This window comes from Sebastes umbrosus, chromosome 13, assembly GCF_015220745.1.
Source record: "Sebastes umbrosus isolate fSebUmb1 chromosome 13, fSebUmb1.pri, whole genome shotgun sequence".
Taxonomy (NCBI): Eukaryota; Metazoa; Chordata; class Actinopteri; order Perciformes; family Sebastidae; genus Sebastes; species Sebastes umbrosus.
The window spans coordinates 372,299-392,500 of record NC_051281.1 but is presented as its reverse complement, the minus strand read 5'-3'; the positions used below and the strand labels follow the sequence as shown (position 1 = coordinate 392,500).

At 40.5% G+C, this 20,202-nt stretch overlaps 1 protein-coding gene across 3 annotated transcripts in view; it reads left to right on the top strand.

The window, feature by feature from the left end:
- enox1 (ecto-NOX disulfide-thiol exchanger 1) overlaps positions 1–20,202 on the top strand; it is an 88,499-nt gene that overhangs the window by 2,303 nt on the left and 65,994 nt on the right. For 2 of the 3 annotated variants that reach the window (XM_037789054.1, XM_037789055.1), the window contains exons 1-2: positions 4,191–4,472; positions 20,107–20,139. The gene's annotated coding sequence lies outside the window, so the exon portion shown is untranslated. Of the gene's footprint in view, positions 1–4,190; positions 4,473–20,106; positions 20,140–20,202 lie in introns of those variants that run through there. The other variant, XM_037789053.1, reaches the window with a different exon arrangement.

Genomic DNA, 20,202 nt, shown 5'->3' with positions numbered 1-20,202 from the left:
TCTACTAGTGGAGGAGTATTTTTACAGTGTGGTATTAGTAGTTCTACTAGTGGAGGAGTATTTATACAGTGTGGTATTAGTACTTCTACTAGTGGAGGAGTATTTATACAGTGTGGTATTAGTACTTCTACTAGTGGAGGAGTATTTATACTGTGTGGTATTAGTACTTCTACTAGTGGAGGAGTATTTTTACAGTGTGGTATTAGTACTTCTACTAGTGGAGGAGTATTTTTACAGTGTGGTAGTAGTACTTCTACTAGTGGAGGAGTATTTTTACAGTGTGGTATTAGTACTTCTACTAGTGGAGGAGTATTTTTACAGTGTGGTATTAGTACTTCTACTAGTGGAGGAGTATTTTTACAGTGTGGTAGTAGTACTTCTACTAGTGGAGGAGTATTTTTACAGTGTGGTATTAGTACTTCTACTAGTGGAGGAGTATTTATACAGTGTGGTATTAATACTTCTACTAGTGGAGGAGTATTTTTACAGTGTGGTATTAGTACTTCTACTAGTGGAGGAGTATTTATACAGTGTGGTATTAGTACCTCTACTAGTGGAGGAGTATTTTTACAGTGTGGTATTAGTAATTCTACTAGTGGAGGAGTATTTTTACAGTGTGGTATTAGTACTTCTACTAGTGGAGGAGTATTTTTACAGTGTGGTATTAGTACCTCTACTAGTGGAGGAGTATTTTTACTGTGTGGTATTAGTACTTCTACTAGTGGAGGAGTATTTCTACTGTGTGGTATTAGTACTTTACTAGTGGAGGAGTATTTTTACTGTGTGGTATTAGTACCTCTACTAGTGGAGGAGTATTTCTACTGTGTGGTATTATTACTTCTACTAGTGGAGGAGTATTTTTACTGTGTGGTATTAGTACTTCTACTAGTGGAGGAGTATTTTTACTGTGTGGTATTAGTACTTTACTAGTGGAGGAGTATTTTTACTGTGTGGTATTAGTACTTCTACTAGTGGAGGAGTATTTTTACTGTGTGGTATTAGTACTTCTACTAGTGGAGGAGTATTTCTACTGTGTGGTATTAGTACTTTACTAGTGGAGGAGTATTTCTACTGTGTGGTATTAGTACTTTACTAGTGGAGGAGTATTTCTACTGTGTGGTATTAGTACTTTACTAGTGGAGGAGTATTTTTACAGTGTGGTATTAGTACTTCTACTAGTGGAGTATTTTTACAGTGTGGTATTAGTATTTCTACTAGTGGAGTATTTTTACAGTGTGGTATTAGTACTTCTACTAGTGGAGGAGTATTTTTACAGTGTGGTATTATTACTTCTACTAGTGGAGGAGTATTTTTACAGTGTGGTATTAGTACTTCTACTAGTGGAGGAGTATTTTTACAGTGTGGTATTAGTACTTCTACTAGTGGAGGAGTATTTTTACAGTGTGGTATTAGTACTTCTACTAGTGGAGGAGTATTTCTACTGTGTGGTATTAGTACTTCTACTAGTGGAGTATTTTTACAGTGTGGTATTAGTATTTCTACTAGTGGAGTATTTTTACAGTGTGGTATTATTACTTCTACTAGTGGAGGAGTATTTTTACAGTGTGGTATTAGTACTTCTACTAGTGGAGGAGTATTTTTACAGTGTGTTATTAGTACTTCTACTAGTGGAGGAGTATTTTTACAGTGTGGTATTAGTACTTCTACTAGTGGAGGAGTATTTCTACTGTGTGGTATTAGTACTTCTACTAGTGGAGTATTTTTACAGTGTGGTATTAGTACTTCTACTAGTGGAGGAGTATTTTTACAGTGTGGTATTATTACTTCTACTAGTGGAGGAGTATTTTTACAGTGTGGTATTAGTACTTCTACTAGTGGAGGAGTATTTTTACAGTGTGGTATTAGTACCTCTACTAGTGGAGGAGTATTTTTACTATGTGGTATTAGTACTTCTACTAGTGGAGTATTTTTACAGTGTGGTATTATTACTTCTACTAGTGGAGGAGTATTTCTACTGTGTGGTATTAGTACTTCTACTAGTGGAGGAGTATTTTTACAGTGTGGTATTAGTACTTCTACTAGTGGAGTATTTTTACAGTGTGGTATTATTACTTCTACTAGTGGAGGAGTATTTCTACTGTGTGGTATTAGTACTTCTACTAGTGGAGGAGTATTTTTACAGTGTGGTATTAGTACTTATACTAGTGGAGGAGTATTTTTACAGTGTGGTATTAGTACTTCTACTAGTGGAGGAGTATTTTTACAGTGTGGTATTAGTACTTCTACTAGTGGAGGAGTATTTTTACAGTGTGGTATTAGTACCTCTACTAGTGGAGGAGTATCTTTACAGTGTGGTATTAGTACCTCTACTAGTGGAGGAGTATCTTTACAGTGTGGTATTAGTACTTTACTAGTGGAGGAGTATCTTTACAGTGTGGTATTAGTACTTCTACTAGTGGAGTATTTTTACAGTGTGGTATTAGTACTTCTACTAGTGGAGTATTTTTACAGTGTGGTATTATTACTTCTACTAGTGGAGGAGTATTTTTACAGTGTGGTATTAGTACTTCTACTAGTGGAGGAGTATTTCTACTGTGTGGTATTAGTACTTTACTAGTGGAGGAGTATTTCTACTGTGTGGTATTAGTACTTTACTAGTGGAGGAGTATTTCTACTGTGTGGTATTAGTACTTTACTAGTGGAGGAGTATTTCTACTGTGTGGTATTAGTACTTTACTAGTGGAGGAGTATTTCTACTGTGTGGTATTAGTACTTTACTAGTGGAGGAGTATGTATTTAGCAGTCTGGTGTGGATCATGTGTGTGTTGTCCAGATGAAATCCCAGGTTGAGGTTTGAACGAGCAGCTCCTCTCTTCAGTCTCCTCCTCCGTCACTCTGTGACCGTTCTGATCATGAAACAGGTGATTAATTAGATTATTAGTGATATTAAAGAGTCTTAATTAAACCTTAATAAACCTGCAGAAACACTTTAGATACTGTAAGTTCACTCCCTGAATGCAGACTGTCAGGCTGTCTCTGTTTCCACCAGCAGGAGGCGACAAACATCCAGTTCAGGTTTCATCTTCATCTTCATCATCTTCATCATGTCATCATGCTGATGTCCATTAGAATTAATACAGAACCTTTAATATCAACCGTAGTCGACCAAAGAGCTGTACAGTGGTAACAACGAACAATAAATAATAAATCACAATAATAACAATAAATAGTAATGATAAAATAAATGGTAATAATGAATGCAATGTTAAAGATACTAAAATCACTGGAAACAATATGAATAGATAAATAAATAAATATGTCATTAAATATAGCAAAAATAATATTAATTGATAAAATGTGACATTAATTGATATTTCTGTTTCTGCTTCATTATTTATTTATCTTTGTATTAATTAATTTATGTATTTATTTATATTTATTTTAAAATATATTTATTTCTGCATGTATTTATTTTTTTATTTTTTTATTTATTTCCTTTTTAATTTCACCCCTTATTTATTCCCTAAAACGTATTTATTTCTGTATTCTTTTCTTTTTACATTTCTTTATGCATTTTCTGCCTCATTGTGCAGATGAGGGAGCTGTCACTCAACGTGAAGAAATAAATGCAGAACTATATAAATAAATAAATAAATAAATACATTTAAAAAGAAATAAACAATTAATGCATAAATGAATAAATAAATAAAATGCAAAAATAAATTAATACATTAAAAAAATACAAATAAATGTATAAATAAATAAAAAGGAAGAGTAAATACAGAAGAGTAAATAAATAAGTGAATTAATACAAAGATAAATACACAGATATATACATATATATATATGTCTCTAACAGAAGCAACAACCAGTTTAATGCTCAGAGACACTTCAGCAGCATCACGATAACCTCCTGCACGAGACTCCTTCATAGAGACTAATAATAATAATAATAATAATAAATGTAATAAATATAATAATAAATATAATAATAATCATCATCCTCATCATCATCATCATCATCATCATCATAATAATAAATATAATTATAATAAAATATAATAATAATAATAAATATAATAATATATATGTATATTATTATATTTGTTATTATTGTATTTTATTATAAATATATATATATATGTGTGTGTGTGTGTGCGCGCGCGCGTGCGCGTGTGTGTGTGTGTGTGTGCGTGTGTGTGTGTGTGTGTGTGTGATTGTGTGTGTGTGTGTGTGTGTTTCTGATCCATCTGATCTCTCGTTGTTTATTATATTTCTATATATCTGTCCTCTCTGTGTCTCAGCTCCTCCGGTGGTTCGGTGGTTCTGTGGTTCGATACCGGCTGACAGAGACCCGGTTCCCTCGTGCACGGCGCTGTGTCGGCCACGCGCCCCGGGTTCCGTCCTACCGGAGGAGGAGAGCAGAGCGGCGGAGCGGTGAGAGCAGCGAGGAGTCTAACGGAGGATCGTCTCCAGATTCACGGTCCGTCTCCATCCTTCAACCTCAACCGGTAAGAACAACTCCAGTCTGTTCTACTCTGTTCTATACTACTCTACTCTATTTCTATTCTATTCTATTCTCCTGATGGAGGGCGAGCTGCTGACTGTCTGTCTGCTGGTCCATCAGTCCATCACATGCAGCCAGTTAGAACCACACCAAAGTCATATTATTATTAGTATTAGTATTATATTTATTATATTTGTTATTATTATATTTATTATTATTATTATTATTATTATTATTATTATATTTATTATATTTGTTATTATTATATTTATTATTATTATTATTATTATTATATTCATTATTATTATTATTATTATTATTATTATTATTATATTTATTATTATTATTATTTTTATGATTATTATTATATTTTGTATTATTATTATTATTATTATTATTATTAGTCTCTATGAAGGAGTCTCGTGCAGGAAGTTATCGTGATGCTGCTGAAGTGTCTCTGAGCATTAAACTGGTTGTTGCTTCTGTTAGAGACAGAGAGACACACAGAGACAGACACAGACAGCGTCGTCCTCCTGTCCACCTCTTCCTGGTCTCAGAGTGTCTCTAGAGAGGAGACAAAGAGAGGAAGAGTGTGATGATGATGAAGGAGGTTAAAAACAAACACTGAGGTGTCTCTCTACCTGAGAGGTGAGCAGACGTCCTGCTGGGTTGTTGTGATGGAGATGAGCTGTGATGATGATGAAGGAGAGGAGGAGGAAGAGGAGGAGGAGGAGGGGGAGGATGTCCTTGTTGAATCCGATCACCTTGACGACCCCTCAGCATCACTCTGAGCTCTATAAATAGTCTCTGTCACACATTCCTCACCTGCTGCTGCTGCTGCTTCCTCTTCCTCTTCCTCTTCCTCACTAGTCTCATAGTTTGACCTTTACAACCCGACAGGTCACCTCACATATCGTCTGTTTGTTTATGTAGAAGATTAAGTTTAGAATCTTTGACTAACTGGAGCAGCAGCTGCAGACTAAATCATTTCTATTAATCATCCCAGTAGATGAGCATTAAAAGATGCAACCAGTTCAACTCAGAGCTGTTCAGCAGCTCAGACTCATAAACACCATGCTCCTGGTAACGGGTTACCACGGCGACGACCTCAGCACCACACAGAGCAGCGACATCAGGGAGCAAACACTTCCTGTAGTCTGATCAGCTGACTGAGAGCCTCAATAACAATAACTCTAAAACATTATGAAGCTGTTTATCATGATTATATCCTGCCTGTCAACATCAGTAATCAGTGTTTGTTCTGCTGGTGACCAGACTTCTAGGGAGATTTGTATATTTAGATTAGAGGTGTCACGATATACTGGTGTATATACTGCAATATTTAAAAATGAAATATCAATCTCATGTTAATAATACACAGATGATAATATTGTGTAAATAATTTAGGGATGCACTGATACCGATACTGATATTGGATATTGATCTGATACTGACTCATATCAGTGACAACGGGGCCGATCTATTTAAAAATATTCTATGTTTATATACATTATATACTGGAATTTAAATTCCTCTTAAATCTTTGACCAATTTGTTGAATTGTAATTCCTGTTAGTTTTGAAGATTTCTTTTCCAAGTTACTGGTGTAACATTTATTATTTTAATAGTACATTAAAAGCGCCTCTTAAATCATTTTAAATAAATTTATATAATTATGGTTACAGATTCTCTCTATTTGCCAAAAAAAGAGAAAATGGAGTAAACAAAGTGAAAGATGAACGTGACTAATGGCATTACTTTATTTTTTTCAAACTTTCTGTAGATATCCGGATAATGTCGTTATCATGAATTCTTTTGGCTGCGATAATAATGTAGTGAAACTCTGATATTGTGACATTTAAACAGAATAACCATCAGAAAACTGTTGGATGTAATCTGCAGATTATTTTCTCTGTTGTTTAAAAGGTGCATCACAGACGCAGCTTCATGTACAACACCTCACACTATATTATTCAAGCACACCCACATTGACACTACTGATTTCACTGACTAACACACTCCATAAACAAATTTGACCATTCATTTATATAATTTGTTATGATAAATACTTCATATTATTTGGTATTTTGTGTCCATTCCCGTTTTTTGTCATGGCCCATGGGCCGGGTTATGACAAATTGGGGGCTCGTCCGGGATGACCAGGGGGTGGTGAGGCCAGTCGGTTTGTTTTGTTCGAAGAAGTTTAATCGTCACCAACTTAATTATTCTGTCATTGAGAAAGAAGCGTTGGCACTTGTTTGAGCGTTACAGCATTTTAAGGTCTTCGTCGGGGCAGGAGGAGCTCCCCTGGTGGTTTACACGGATCACAACCCTCTGATGTTTTTACAGTCTTTGAGGTGTCCAATCACTTTGTTTTATAACAACGGCTTGTATATCCGCCGTCCTCGCTCTTCCTATTTCCCTTTTTGAATGATGAATACAGACTACCGCCGCCTGCTGGTGTGGAAAGTTATTTCATTTCACGCAGGAGCAGAACATACGTGATAACTGTCCGTCGGCTGTTGTCTTTTTGGCGAAGACAAAGGAGACGAGAGGCGACGCAACAGTCGGCTTTATCGCTGCTAGTTCTTGTCGGGTTGTTGTGTCTGGGCCTTAAAAACACGCCTCACCTGAGCTGTGTCTCAATTCTGGTACACTTCCATGTACTACTCTGTGTAGTGTAGTACACTTCCATGTACTACTCTGTGTACACGATGTACTTACTTAACTTGACAAGTGAGAAGCTGAAACTGGAGAACGTTTGGCAACTTTGCTACAAATAAGGTTGTAGTATTTTACATGCTGTGGCTAAAAGTAGTACTGTAGTAGTATTAGTATTAGTATTATTAGTAGTAGTAGTAGTAGTAGTAGTAGTAGTAGTAGTAGACATAGTTTCTGTATCAGACACCATCCTCCTCATCATCATCATGAACCAGTGTGTGTTGTCTGGAGGCAAACAGTCAGCTCATCATGAACTGCTGAATATGAGAACCAGAGTCACTGCAGCACAATCTGACACCACGCCACTCCGCCCGCCACCGTCCGCCGCCCGCCGCCGTCTGGTCCGATGGCCTCGGGGATTACAGCGGCTATGTAACCCTCCCCATCCCCCGCCGGCCGCCGGGCTGTTGTGGAGACCACGTCTGATGAGATGTCACAGAGAGAGAGAGAGAGAGGAAACAAAACCTCAGCCTCCGTCTTTCAGCCCAGACGCTGTGACTCCTCTCCGCCGTACAGAAGCTGCTGTTGGCATCATGTTTCCTGCAGCTCATTACACCGGGTGGCAAAAAGCAGCCTGTTAGCCGCCGTAATGCGATTATCCATCCTCTTCATGTCTTCCTGCAGACGCCGCCGCCGCGCCACCTCGCAGACACTAATTGACCCCACGCTGCAGCGCTCAATGGGGACGAGCGGCTCTAATTGTGGTGGTATTTTGAGATACGGTGGGAGCATTAGGCTGTGTTCCACCACGGGAGGAATTATTCACCAGGGACTGACTGGGAGTGTGTGTGTGTGTGTGTGTGTGTGTGTATGTGTGTGTGGCTGGTTTTCATCACAATTAGGGGACCTGAAGCTGACACCTCCACCACGGTCTGGGGACCACGAAGTCCACCATGTGAACTCGGTTTTTGGGGGGTAAAACAGCCTTAAATCAGGCTGTTCTCTTTCACTGTTTGCATTTATACCTACGAAAAGTGGTGCACTGTAATGTGTAGGAGTGAGAATCACCAGAGGCCCCACAATATATTATCACGATATTCCACAATTTCATTTAGCAGACGCTTTTGTCCAAAGAGACGTACCTCTGAGAGTTCGTACAACACGATACATGTTGAGTCGTGAAGCCGACAGCAGAGTCTAACTTTACTTTCAATGTCATCAAACAAAGAGAAATGTCCTCCTCTCGTCCTAAAATGGTCCTGAATCGATACCAATCAGCGGTACCGTTGACGCAGCGGCGCTGTGTGTGTTTGTTTGACCAATCAGCGGCGATCATCACTGCAAACTCCACCCTGAAAGTTCTTGTCATTTCAGAAAGTACTACCCCCCTGCGTTAACCACAACCCGACCAGGGCCTTTTCGGGGCGTGGAAAGGGCCCCGGAACTAAGGGCGTTTCCATATTAGATACGATTGAGTCGTACCGTGCCTGAGTACGATTGCTCCCTTTGTTTATGTTGAGATCAGCTGTTATAGTGGCGGAGCATCTTAAAACACTTCATTCAAACTGGACAGAAACTAAATAAAACTCACCAACATGTCGTCGTTAGTCTTTCCAACAATCACCATCTCTGGTTTGGTCTAAATAAACTCTGATTTCACTGAGTTTGATGTGAAAATATGTCGACTCTTCACGTTGTCTCCGGAGGCAGAGCATTAAACCAGCTAAATACAATAACAAACATCTCCCGACCCCAGAGCCTACTATTGTCTATATTATAAGGAACCTCTTGCCGGCCTTCCTGCTGTATCATCCACGGCCGTACAGTTCGGAGGATGAGATCGGCATCACATATACAGATTTCGGAGGAGAGCGGCAGCGTTAAAAAAAGCCTGCCCTTACGGAGCGTTCACACTGATCAATCGAACTGGACTTTGGGGACAAATGGACTCGGATCCGGGTCCCGAGTCCCTGATGTGAAAGCAACCTGAATTTAGACCCTGGTTCCTGCGGTCGAAACGGGGCTTTAATATCTCATCAAATATTCTCTGTATGGATTGATAGTATATGTTCGCATTTTGTGCACTTTGAACAAGACTGTCTGCTGATGGTTGAGGTGAAGATAACGGCTGGAGGCTTCTCCTGGATGCTTAATCCAGTTTGTGAGAATTGATCCGTAGACACAGCATTCACTGTCTCTGTCTCTCTCTCTGTCTCTCTCTCTCTCTCTCTCTCTCTCCACACAGCTGTGTTTCATCCTGACATATAAATGATTACCAGTCCAGCAGCGTCCGCTCTGAGAACACTTCCCTGTTCTCTCTCTACGTTACATTCGACTCGTTTTCTGTCACCTGCACACAACACATCTGGCCTAATGCACACAGACAGATGTTCAGTATGAATGAAACCACCACGGCCGACAACATGTTGGTTTAAAGAGGTACTCTAGAGATGTAGACTACGTTAGGGGACTAAAACAAGAGACTCTACGGACAAACAGCGATAAGAATATCAGCAATACAACGTATCAGGACATTCTACAGTTAAACAAGACCAAAGATTGTTGAATAAAACTGTAAAGTAAATCTCTAAACACGAGTCTGGATATAATAACCTATAAATAATACCAGCTCCTGATGGTTCCCTTTCTTTTAGTGTCTATCAGTCCCTTTAGAGAGCAGAGGATGGACATCCTGAGACGTCTAAAAACAGACAGACCTGCCAACACTTCATGAATCTTCTCTCTTCTCAGTTGTCCGTCCAACTTCTGCTTTATCCTCCATGATGAGTCTGAATATTATGTTCAGCTACCCGTTCACCTCTGGGATCTGGACGAGAACGAGGGAGCTTCATGTCCTTTCTGTAAATCATTTAGTGAACGGTTCGTCATAACTTTTCTTTTTTTATTTGTGAACAAATATAATTACTGAAACGAAGGCTGTGATGAATAACAAAATAATCATTTAACTAGTAATAATAATAATAATGGTCCAAAATGATGTCAAATTGCGACGGCTAAAAAACAAGATGACGACGGCAAAGAAAACCCAAGATGGCGTCCGCTAACCTCCGAAAGATGGATTCCGTTAACGCGTTATCATCACTTTGACGAGTCTCGATAATATAAGAACAGAAATTAAGTCACATTTCAGAAGCTGCAACCATCAAGTGTTTGAGAAACGACTGTAGATCGACTAATGATGGCACACATGCACACACACACACATGCACATGCACACATGCACATGCACACACACACACACACAGTGGCAGCACATGAAAGCAGCTCCATCAGCAGCCGGAGGGAAGAGCTGCTGAGACCGAAGAGCTCTCTGATCCACACAATGGACTGTGTGTGTGTGTGTGTGTGATGTGTGTGTGTGTGTGTTTGTGTGTGTGATGTGTGTGTGTGTGTGTTTGCGTGTGTGTGTGTGTGTGTGTGTGTGTGCGCGCGCGCGCGCGCGCGTGTGTGCGTGTGTGCGTGTGTGTGTGTGTGGTGACACATCCAGTAAATGTGTTTCTTGCTGCAGACAGACAGGAAGAAGGATTTACTTCCTGTCTGTCTGAGCAGCAGAGAGACATTTATTAAATATAACACATATAATAATAATAATAATAATAATAATAATAATAATATAACAAATATAATATATCTAACCCTTTTAGCATTAAAAACCCAAATATTTTTAATTTAATATCCCAGAAAACAAGCAAATATTCACATCTACAACCATTCTTGACTTGATCAAAATACTTTTAATATCTCGATCAGTGATCAAAGTGAGCCGGTACTCACCGGTACAAAGTACCGTCACTTCTTCATTCTACTCCTCGGCGTACCGTGACTTTTTCTTGCGTACCGGCAGAACTGTTTTCTGCCATCAGGTATCAGGTTCTGTGGGAGATTTGTAACGGTGCAGCGACAGCGTATTAACACCGCGCTAAGATACCAGCCGCGAGTTGATGCATTAAATGTCCCTCTGGAGGAGATTGTGATGCTTCTTGGCTGGTTAGATATTATGGGATGGATATACAGTAGAGTCTGTGAGTGTGAATGTGTCAGTTTGTAAACCAGTTTCCTTCCTCTCGGGTCCAGTAGAGATTCTGTGGTTTGTCGCTGTGAGACTTCATTTAACGTCTCATCAGTGTTGGACGCTGATCTCTCTGAAGATCTGGTTCTACTTTACACGCTGGAGGAACTGGAGAGTTCCAGCTCCAACAATAATAATATTAATATTAATATTAATATTAATATTAATGTTAATATTAATATTAATGTGTTTAACAGCTCGGTGTTCAGGTTTTAGTCAGAGAGGTGCAGCAGTATGATGAGAACATATAATAAATAAATATATAAAATATTATTTACAAATAAATAAATATATAAATAATATAAATAAATATAATAATTAAATTTATAAATTATTATTTATAAATAAATAAATAATATAAACAAATAATAAATAAATATATAAAATATTATTTACAAATAAATAAATATATAATAATATAATAATTAATGAATAAATAAATAAATAAATAATACCTTTAAGGTATATTTAGAACAGATAAAAAATGTGTGATTAATCATGATTGAATATTTTAATGGGTTGACAGCCCTACCAGTAATATAAATGAACATCCAGCAGGAGATGAACTGGTTTGGTGAAGCACCAGGAAGTCATGTGATCGGCCCAGAACAGCTGACCAGTCACATGATGATGATGTGTTTAATGGTAAAAACGCCCCAAAGCTACAGAGGTGTTGTAGATAAGCAGCTCTTCCCATTAGAGGAAGGATGACACGTCTTCCATCACCCCCCTCCAGGGTTAAATGTAGGTTAAACACCGAGAGTGTGACCTGATGTGTATCTCTGTTAGACTCACTGTGGCAGAAAAACATCATTTGATCTCTGATTTCTAAAGTGATTTAAGGAGGTTTATTCTAGATCGACATCAGAGATGATGATGATGATGATGATGATGATGATGAAGAGGACGTCACACTGAATCTAAACATGTGTGTTTCATGTCTGTGAGTTCACGTTTAACTGAGTTATGAAGACGAGAAGGAGGAAGAGAGAGTTGATGGAGCAGCTGCAGAGCCTGGCGCTGACCCAACCAGACTCCATTCACAAAACAAGCATTTTAAAAGTTGTCTGCTTGTCGTCATGGTAACAGACCTGACAAAGCATCAATTCAGACTTTTTACTAATCAGCATCATTATGTCGTTAATTCAGCATCATTTTAATCAGTTTATTGATTTTAAATCACAGAACAATCTGTTGATTCTGGGTTCATACTGCAGTAGAGACGTGAGGCTGCTAGATACAGTCAGTTTATGTGAGTCTGTAGTGTGTGTGTGTGTGTGCGTGTGTGTGCGTGTGTGACAGTAATGGCCGCTCAGAGCGTCTTCTGCTCTGATGGTTTCTCTGATGGATGCGGTTGGACAGCTTCCTGTCTCCTGCAGCCACGTCTCACACCACACTACACCTCCCACAATGCATCTGGCTCTGAGCTGCTCTGCTGACGACAGACAGTTATTCTCCTCACACATGTTGAGGTTCGAGGCTGTTTCTGTTTGCATCGATCAGTTGGTAGATTATTGATAGATTATCATTCTCTATCGATGAATCCAGCAACCGCCTTGTGTGTTCCGGCATCTTGCAGCGCCGCCATCACTGGTGGTGATGGAGACGGTCAAAAACCAAGATGGAGACGACCAGATTACAGAACTCCAGCCTTCAAAGCAGCAGTCCACAAAGCGTGTAGCCGTCCACCTCTTCTATACAGCCTATAAACTGTGGGTACAATGTGAGGAACTGGACAGTGACGAGTGGATGAAGTCGTCTGATCTTCCTCACTGAGCTGGAATCAGGCGTCCCCCCCCCCCCCCCCCCCAAGACTAATGGAGCCTGAAAACGGCTGCTCTTTCTTTAATGACATTAACGTTTCCTCAGAGAGAGAGAGACGACTTTATGTCTTCAGAGGAAACCAGCCTGGTTCTGTAGGATCCGGTTTGTCTCGTGTGTTCGGGCTCGCTCATTAAATATGCAGCTTCTTCTCTGTGAACAGAAACAGGAAGTCAGAGCGTAGCTGGAGGGCTGAAAACAGAGAACACAAAGGTTAACTAGGCCACCGCCTCTCTGCCCGGCTGCTCTGAGGAGCACAATGATCTACTGGAGGTCTGCAGCAGCCTCTGTTAGTCTAACATTAACATGTTAATCTACTGGAGGTCTGCATCAGTCTGAGATCATCTAACATTAACATGTTGATCTACTGGAGGTCTGCATCAGTCTGAGATCATCTAACATTAACATGTTGATCTACTGGAGGTCTGCATCAGCCTCTGTTAGTCTAACATTAACATGTTGATCTACTGGAGGTCTGCATCAGTCTGAGATCATCTAACATTAACATGTTGATCTACTGGAGGTCTGCATCAGCCTCTGTTAGTCTAACATTAACATGTTGATCTACTGGAGGTCTGCATCAGCCTCTGTTAGTCTAACATTAACATGTTGATCTACTGGAGGTCTGCATCAGCCTCTGTTAGTCTAACATTAACATGTTGATCTACTGGAGGTCTGCATCAGCCTCTGTTAGTCTAACATTAACATGTTGATCTACTGGAGGTCTGCATCAGCCTCTGTTAGTCTAACATTAACATGTTGATCTACTGGAGGTCTGCAGCAGCCTCTGTTAGTCTAACATTAACATGTTGATCTACTGGAGGTCTGCAGCAGCCTCTGTTAGTCTAACATTAACATGTTGATCTACTGGAGGTCTGCAGCAGCCTCTGTTAGTCTAACATTAACATGTTGATCTACTGGAGGTCTGCAGCAGTCTGAGATCATCTAACATTAACATGTTGATCTACTGGAGGTCTGCATCAGTCTGAGATCATCTAACATTAACATGTTAAACAGCAGCAGTTAGAGGGTCTCAGTGTTTACTGGAGCTTCCTCTCAGGAATACTTTTATATATTTTAGTTTGATGTATTTAAATGTGTGGATGATTGTCAGGATGCTGCTGAGTGACTACCCGACCCGACGGAGGACGGAACCTGCTAAAATAAATAAATAAATAAATGACAAGATAAATTAATAAATAATTCTGTTGTCTTCTTTATTTATTTATCTTTGCATTAATTCTTTAATTTATTTAGGTATTTATTTATTTATATTTATTTTTAAATGTATGTATTTATTTCTTCACGTTGAGTGACAGACCCCTCATTTAAATAATGAGGCAGAAATGCATAAAGAAATGTAAAAACAAAAGAATACAGAAATAAAAAAGTTTGGGTGAAATGCAAAGGGAAAATCATGCATAAATAAATGAATAAATAATTATAAAATACATTTAAAAAATAAATAAATGCAAGAACAATTAAATAAATTTAAAATGTAATAAAAACAAATAAATAAATAAAAGGGAAAATTAAACAGAAGAGTAAATAATAAAAGGAATTAATGCAAAGATAAATAAATACATTAAAACAGAACTATCAATTTATGTCACATTTGATCAATTAATTAATGGCAACATTTATTTTGAATATTATTTTGCTACATTTAATGACGTATTTATTCATTTATCCAGTCATTCATTTATTTATTTATACATTTATTTTTTATTTTGTCAGGTTCCGTCCTCCGTACTGACGGCGCCACAGTTGATGGTTTTGTCCCGGGGAGACTGGGCCTCACATCCTGAGTCCTTATTTTTATTAATATACAAACGTATGAGATGACAAAGTGTGACGCTGATATGAAGTTTAGTCTGAGCGGCGTCTCGTGTCCTTCAGATCGGAGTTTAAAACGTCTGAATTTAGAGGCTACCTGTGTGTGTGTGTGTGTGTGTGTGTGTGTGTGTGTGTGTGTCGAGGAGCTGCCTCGACATAAATATGTATTTCCTGTCTGCACCATCAGCTGGGAGGAAAAATGTAAATTTAACATTCATCTCACTGCCTCCTCTTCCTCTTCCTCCTCTTCCTCCTCTTCCTCCTCCCTGATTTAGGATTGCTGCAGGGCCTCAGAGGATAGAAACACATTTTCACTCACACTTCCTCCTATCTCCCTTTCTAATTTCCTCACACCCTGGCACGCACACACACATACACACACACACACACACACACACACACACACACAGTGAGTAATGCATGCAGAGCAGAGCAGTGATATCCAGCTAAAAGGGGGGATGGTTTAAATTTTAATGACTTCTGCAGGAGGAGGCTGTGATTTCATTGGAAACACTCGGCTGCACAGAGCAAAATCTATAATCCTCTTTATTGGAGGGAGTCTCCGCGGACGCTGTGTGTGTGTGTGTGTGTGTGTGTGTGTGTGTGTGTGTGTGTGCGTGCGTGTCAAATCTCTTTGTTCTCATTCAGGACTGTTTCCATCGGAGTCCTCGGGGATAATCAGCTGCAGAGTCAGAAGTTGCGTGATGGCTTATTTCACTATTCAATTTGAGAAGGTGATATTATGATATTAGTGTGAGTGATTCATGGTGAGGCAGGAAGGAGGCAGCAAGGAGGCAGGAAGGAGGCAGCAAGGAGGCAGGAACGAGGAGGCAGGAACGAGGAGGCAGGAACGAGGCAGGAACGAGGCAAGAAGGAGGCAGGGAGGAGGCAGGAAGGATGCTGGAAGGAGGAAGGAAGGATGATGGAAGGAGGAAGGAAGGAGGCAGGAAGGAGGGAGGAAGGAGGCAGCAAGGAGGCAGGAAGGAGGCAGGAAGGAGGAGGCAGGAATGAGCCGTAATGAGACCTGATTGGAGTCGACGCTGCGTTCAACAGAGAACATGACGGTTTATAATGTGACACCTGATTAATGAGGCGCTCGGCGTCCTCCAGCTGACGCTGGTAACGGGTTGATGACGTGTTGTTTGGTAGAATCAGAAGAAAAGATTTCATCTGTGTGTGTTCATAAGTTAGTCGTAGTAGTCTGGTATATCGGGAAGCACTGATCCGACTCTTAACAACTAAATACCTAGATATATATTTAGAAAATAGATTTCCCTCCGAACATCATCAGAAGGTTCCTGTAAGTAGTTCATGATCCAGGATGTGTGCTGGACTGGTCAGTACTGGTCCCAGTCTGATAAAGCAGTAGTCATGGTGGATGTGGAGCAGCAGGGTGTTTGGATTACCTCTTCCAGAGCAGAGCAGCTTTCACATCCCATCTCACAGTCTGTCCGTCCTCATCCAGCTGGAGGAAACATCCTGATGGAGCTATTTCCTGCTGCTGCTGCTCGCCGCTGAAACACGCCGCTGAAACACGCCGCTGAAACACGCCGCTCCGTCTCTCTGCTAATCATCAAGCCGTAGTCAGCCGGCAGCGGTTTGTTGTTCCGCAGATGGATCTTCAGGTAGTTTCTGGTTCTCAGCTGACTGACGTCGGATCAGATCAGCCGGAGGTCGTCCGGTTTATTTGCTCTCTGCAGCTGCTGTTAGTTTACAGTCTTGATGCTAAGCTAAGCTAACCGTGTACTGACCTTTAAGAATTATCAGATCACAGATCTACCAGAGAAACCCAGAGAGCATCCGGGTCAGAGTCAATGTTTATGTCTGATCTGGTGGTTTGAATGTTGCATCGAGCTGCGAGTAGATCGACCAACAAAGAGATTAACCAGCAACTCTTTAGATTATTCATTTATGTTGTTTAAATGTCAAACATTTCCTGTTTTTCTCTGTTTTATATCATTTTAAACTGAATATTGTGAGTTTGGACTGTTGGTCTGACAAAACAAGTCATTTAACCTCCTGAAAGCCGCGTCATCGCAGGTTCCTAAAGACTTGACTGTCTGTCAGAGGCTCTTCAGGTTCAGCTTTAGAGATAGAGTGAAGATACAAAGATACCAAGATACCAAGATACAAAGATACAAAGAAACAAAGAAGGGCTGTCAAAGTTAACGCAATAATAACTTGGTAAAAAAATAATCTTCAAAATTAACAACATTTTTATTTATTATTAAAATAATAAATTCTTATTTCATCTTATTTTTATCAGCCCAATATCCTCCCCCGTGTCGGTGGCGGTGGCGGTGGCGGTGCCTCCCCAGCTCTGAGTGTGTTTGTAGCGTGCTGCCTCTTCATCACTATTAGAACAGAAGATGTTTAATCTCTGAGACTCTTCTGGTTCAATCAAAGTTAAAGTTACAGAAACACAGAAGCAGCGTCTGAACCAGGAAACCGTCTCCTGCTGTAGTTCATCTTCATCTCCATCTCCATCTTCATCTTCATTTTCATCTCCATCTCCATCTGACGGAGCTCATCCTCTCAGGAACTCTAACTAAATATCCAGAGAGGCTCTGAGCTGAACATTCAGCTCCCTCTTCCTCCTCCTCCTCCTCCTCTTCCTCCTCCTCTTCATCATCTTTTTCTTCCTCCTCCTCCTCATCATCTTCTTCTTCCTCCTCCTCCTCATCCTCTTCCTCCTCTTCCTCCTCCCTGGTGTTCTTCCTCTCTGTCTCTCTGCGTGCCGGTGTCATTAACGGTGATTTATGTGAGGGCTCTGAGGAACACGGTGTGAGCCAATAGGTGAGCTGCGGGTACACCCCCCCCCCCCCCTGCCGCCGGTGATTGATCAACACAAACACAAACGGCGAGCCTCGGGGCCGTCGAGAGGAAACACACAATTAGTGGGTGTGTTTCTTGTTGCAGGAGACAATAGCTATTGTGTGTGTGTATGTGTGTGTGTGTGTGTGTGCGTGTGTGTGTGTGTGAGCTGAATAGAGTCTGTAGAGACCTGCAGCTTTATTTTGGAGAGCTTTCAGTGTTGTGCTGAAACATCTGCCAACGTAAACAGCCCCGATGAATCCTCCTCCTCTTCCTCCTCCTCCTCTTCCTCCTCCTCCTCTTCATCCTCCTTTTCCTCCTCATCTTCTCCCTCCTCCTCTTCATCCTCTTCTCCCTCCTCCTCCTCTTCATCCTCCTCTCCCTCATCCTCCTCCTCCTCTTCCTCCTCTTCATTCTCCTCTTCCTCCTCATTTTCCCTCCTCCTCCTCCTCCTCCTCGTCCTCCTCCTCCTCCTCCTCCTCCTCCTCTTCCTACACCTTCTCCTCCTCTCCCTCCTCTTCATCCTCTTCTCCCTCCTCCTCCTCTCCCTCTGTAGTCTGCTCTGCCTCCTCCTCCTCCTCCTCTCCCTCCTCCTCTTCCTCCTCCTCTTCCTCCTCCTCCTCCTCTCCCTCCGTCGTCTGCTCTGCCTCCTCCTCCTCTTCCTCCTCCTCTTCATCCTCCTCCTCCTCCTCCTCTCCCTCCGTCGTCTGCTCTGCCTCCAGTCACCAGAGGAGAATATGTAGAGTTATATATTTATGAATGAAGCTTCACTTTAAATCCACTAATTATGAAGGTGTCGGATTTAAATCCTCTTCTGCTGCTGCACATTAATAAACGGAGCCGAATGTCTGCAGCATTCAGAGCAACGCTTCCTCCTGTAGCACCGTGATTAACATGTCTGTGTATTAATATTACTACAATATCACTATTTATTCTGTTGTCAGAATACCACAAAACTCACGTTTGAGCCGACAAACACAAAACTCTGCTAGACATGGGGAACACACAAACTAATCAAGTAGGGATTATTATCATTATTACAGAGCTTTAATATGTTGTTCTTTCTGTTAAACCATTCAATATCTAGTTTGTAAAATGTCAGAAAATAGAAAACCAAACAAAGAGTCATCTTTATTGGACGAATATGTCCACATACGAGGAATATGACTCCATTTAGAGTTAGACTCTAATAATAAATAAGCAGTAGAATCCTGTATTAGATGAATCAGCCCTCATGAGCTGATTGTAGAAGTTGAATCAGAGTTTGATCTCATTAATATGCAGATTTATTCTCTCGTCTGCATACCAACATCAGTCTGATGGTGTCGAGGTGATAACGAGAGGAAAACAAAGAGTTAAAAACATTCACAGGAGACCAAGAAGAGAGAGATGAGAGAGAGAAGAGAGTATGTTTGAAGAGAGGAGAGGTTAACAGCTCACCTGCTGTTCAGGTGTCTTCTCACTGATTCTGATAAGTGGTGTCATTTAACTCTTCACATCCAGTGGACTAACACAGAGACAGACTCAAAACAAGGAGAATACAACTGAACAAAGTAAACAGAAACATTTAACTACAACTATTCTGATATTCTGGTACAGTCTATAATATATAACATGGTACTGGTATACAGTCTGTTTGCATAGAGGAGCTGCAGGATGCTGGACTGGTTCATTCTAGTCTGGTCTGGCTCGGCTTGGCTCAGGTCTGTCTCTGCCATATGGTCCTCTCTGGCAGTAACTCTGTGTTCTGTTCACTTGGCTGAACACTAAACAGGAATCACACACGCTGCTCCGTAATAACTGCCACTTTATGAACGCTCTGAATCTATTCTCTTCTAATTAATGAACGTAGTTATCACGTTAACATCACAACGTCACGTCACCACACACTAACTCAGCTTCTACATGTTGTATTCATGTTGTATTCTTGTTGTATTCATGTTGTATTCATGTTGTATTCATGTTGTATTCTTGTTGTATTCATGATGTTTTCATGTTGTATTTATCACAGCTGCTCACTCAGGCTCTCTCTACATGTAGACAGATATTTACCCGACGTTAAAAACCCTCATTCTGTCTACACCACCTTCCTTTTTTTTCTACCTTGTTGTTAAACTCTTTTACTGCTTTGGTTTCTTTATTTATGGAAGTCAGCAGCTGCTCCTCAGGATGATGTCAATCAGGGATTCTTAAAGCAGGACCGGGGACTCTAGGGCCGGCTTCATGCCTATTGGCCGTATAGGCGGTTGCCTAGGACGCCACCGTCTGGGGCACTGGTCCCCCTCTAAAGATAAATAAATAAATGATGATGATGATGATGATGATGATGATGATGATGATGATGATGTCACGGTGAAACCCATGAATCAGTGTATTGTAGGATCTGTAGACTGATGAAGTGTGTTTGTCTCCTCAGGGATCATCAGACTGGAGCTGCTGCTGCTGAACCGTGAGTCTGATTCCTTCATTCATTCATTCATTCATTCACTCATTCATGAACTCTGACTCCTCA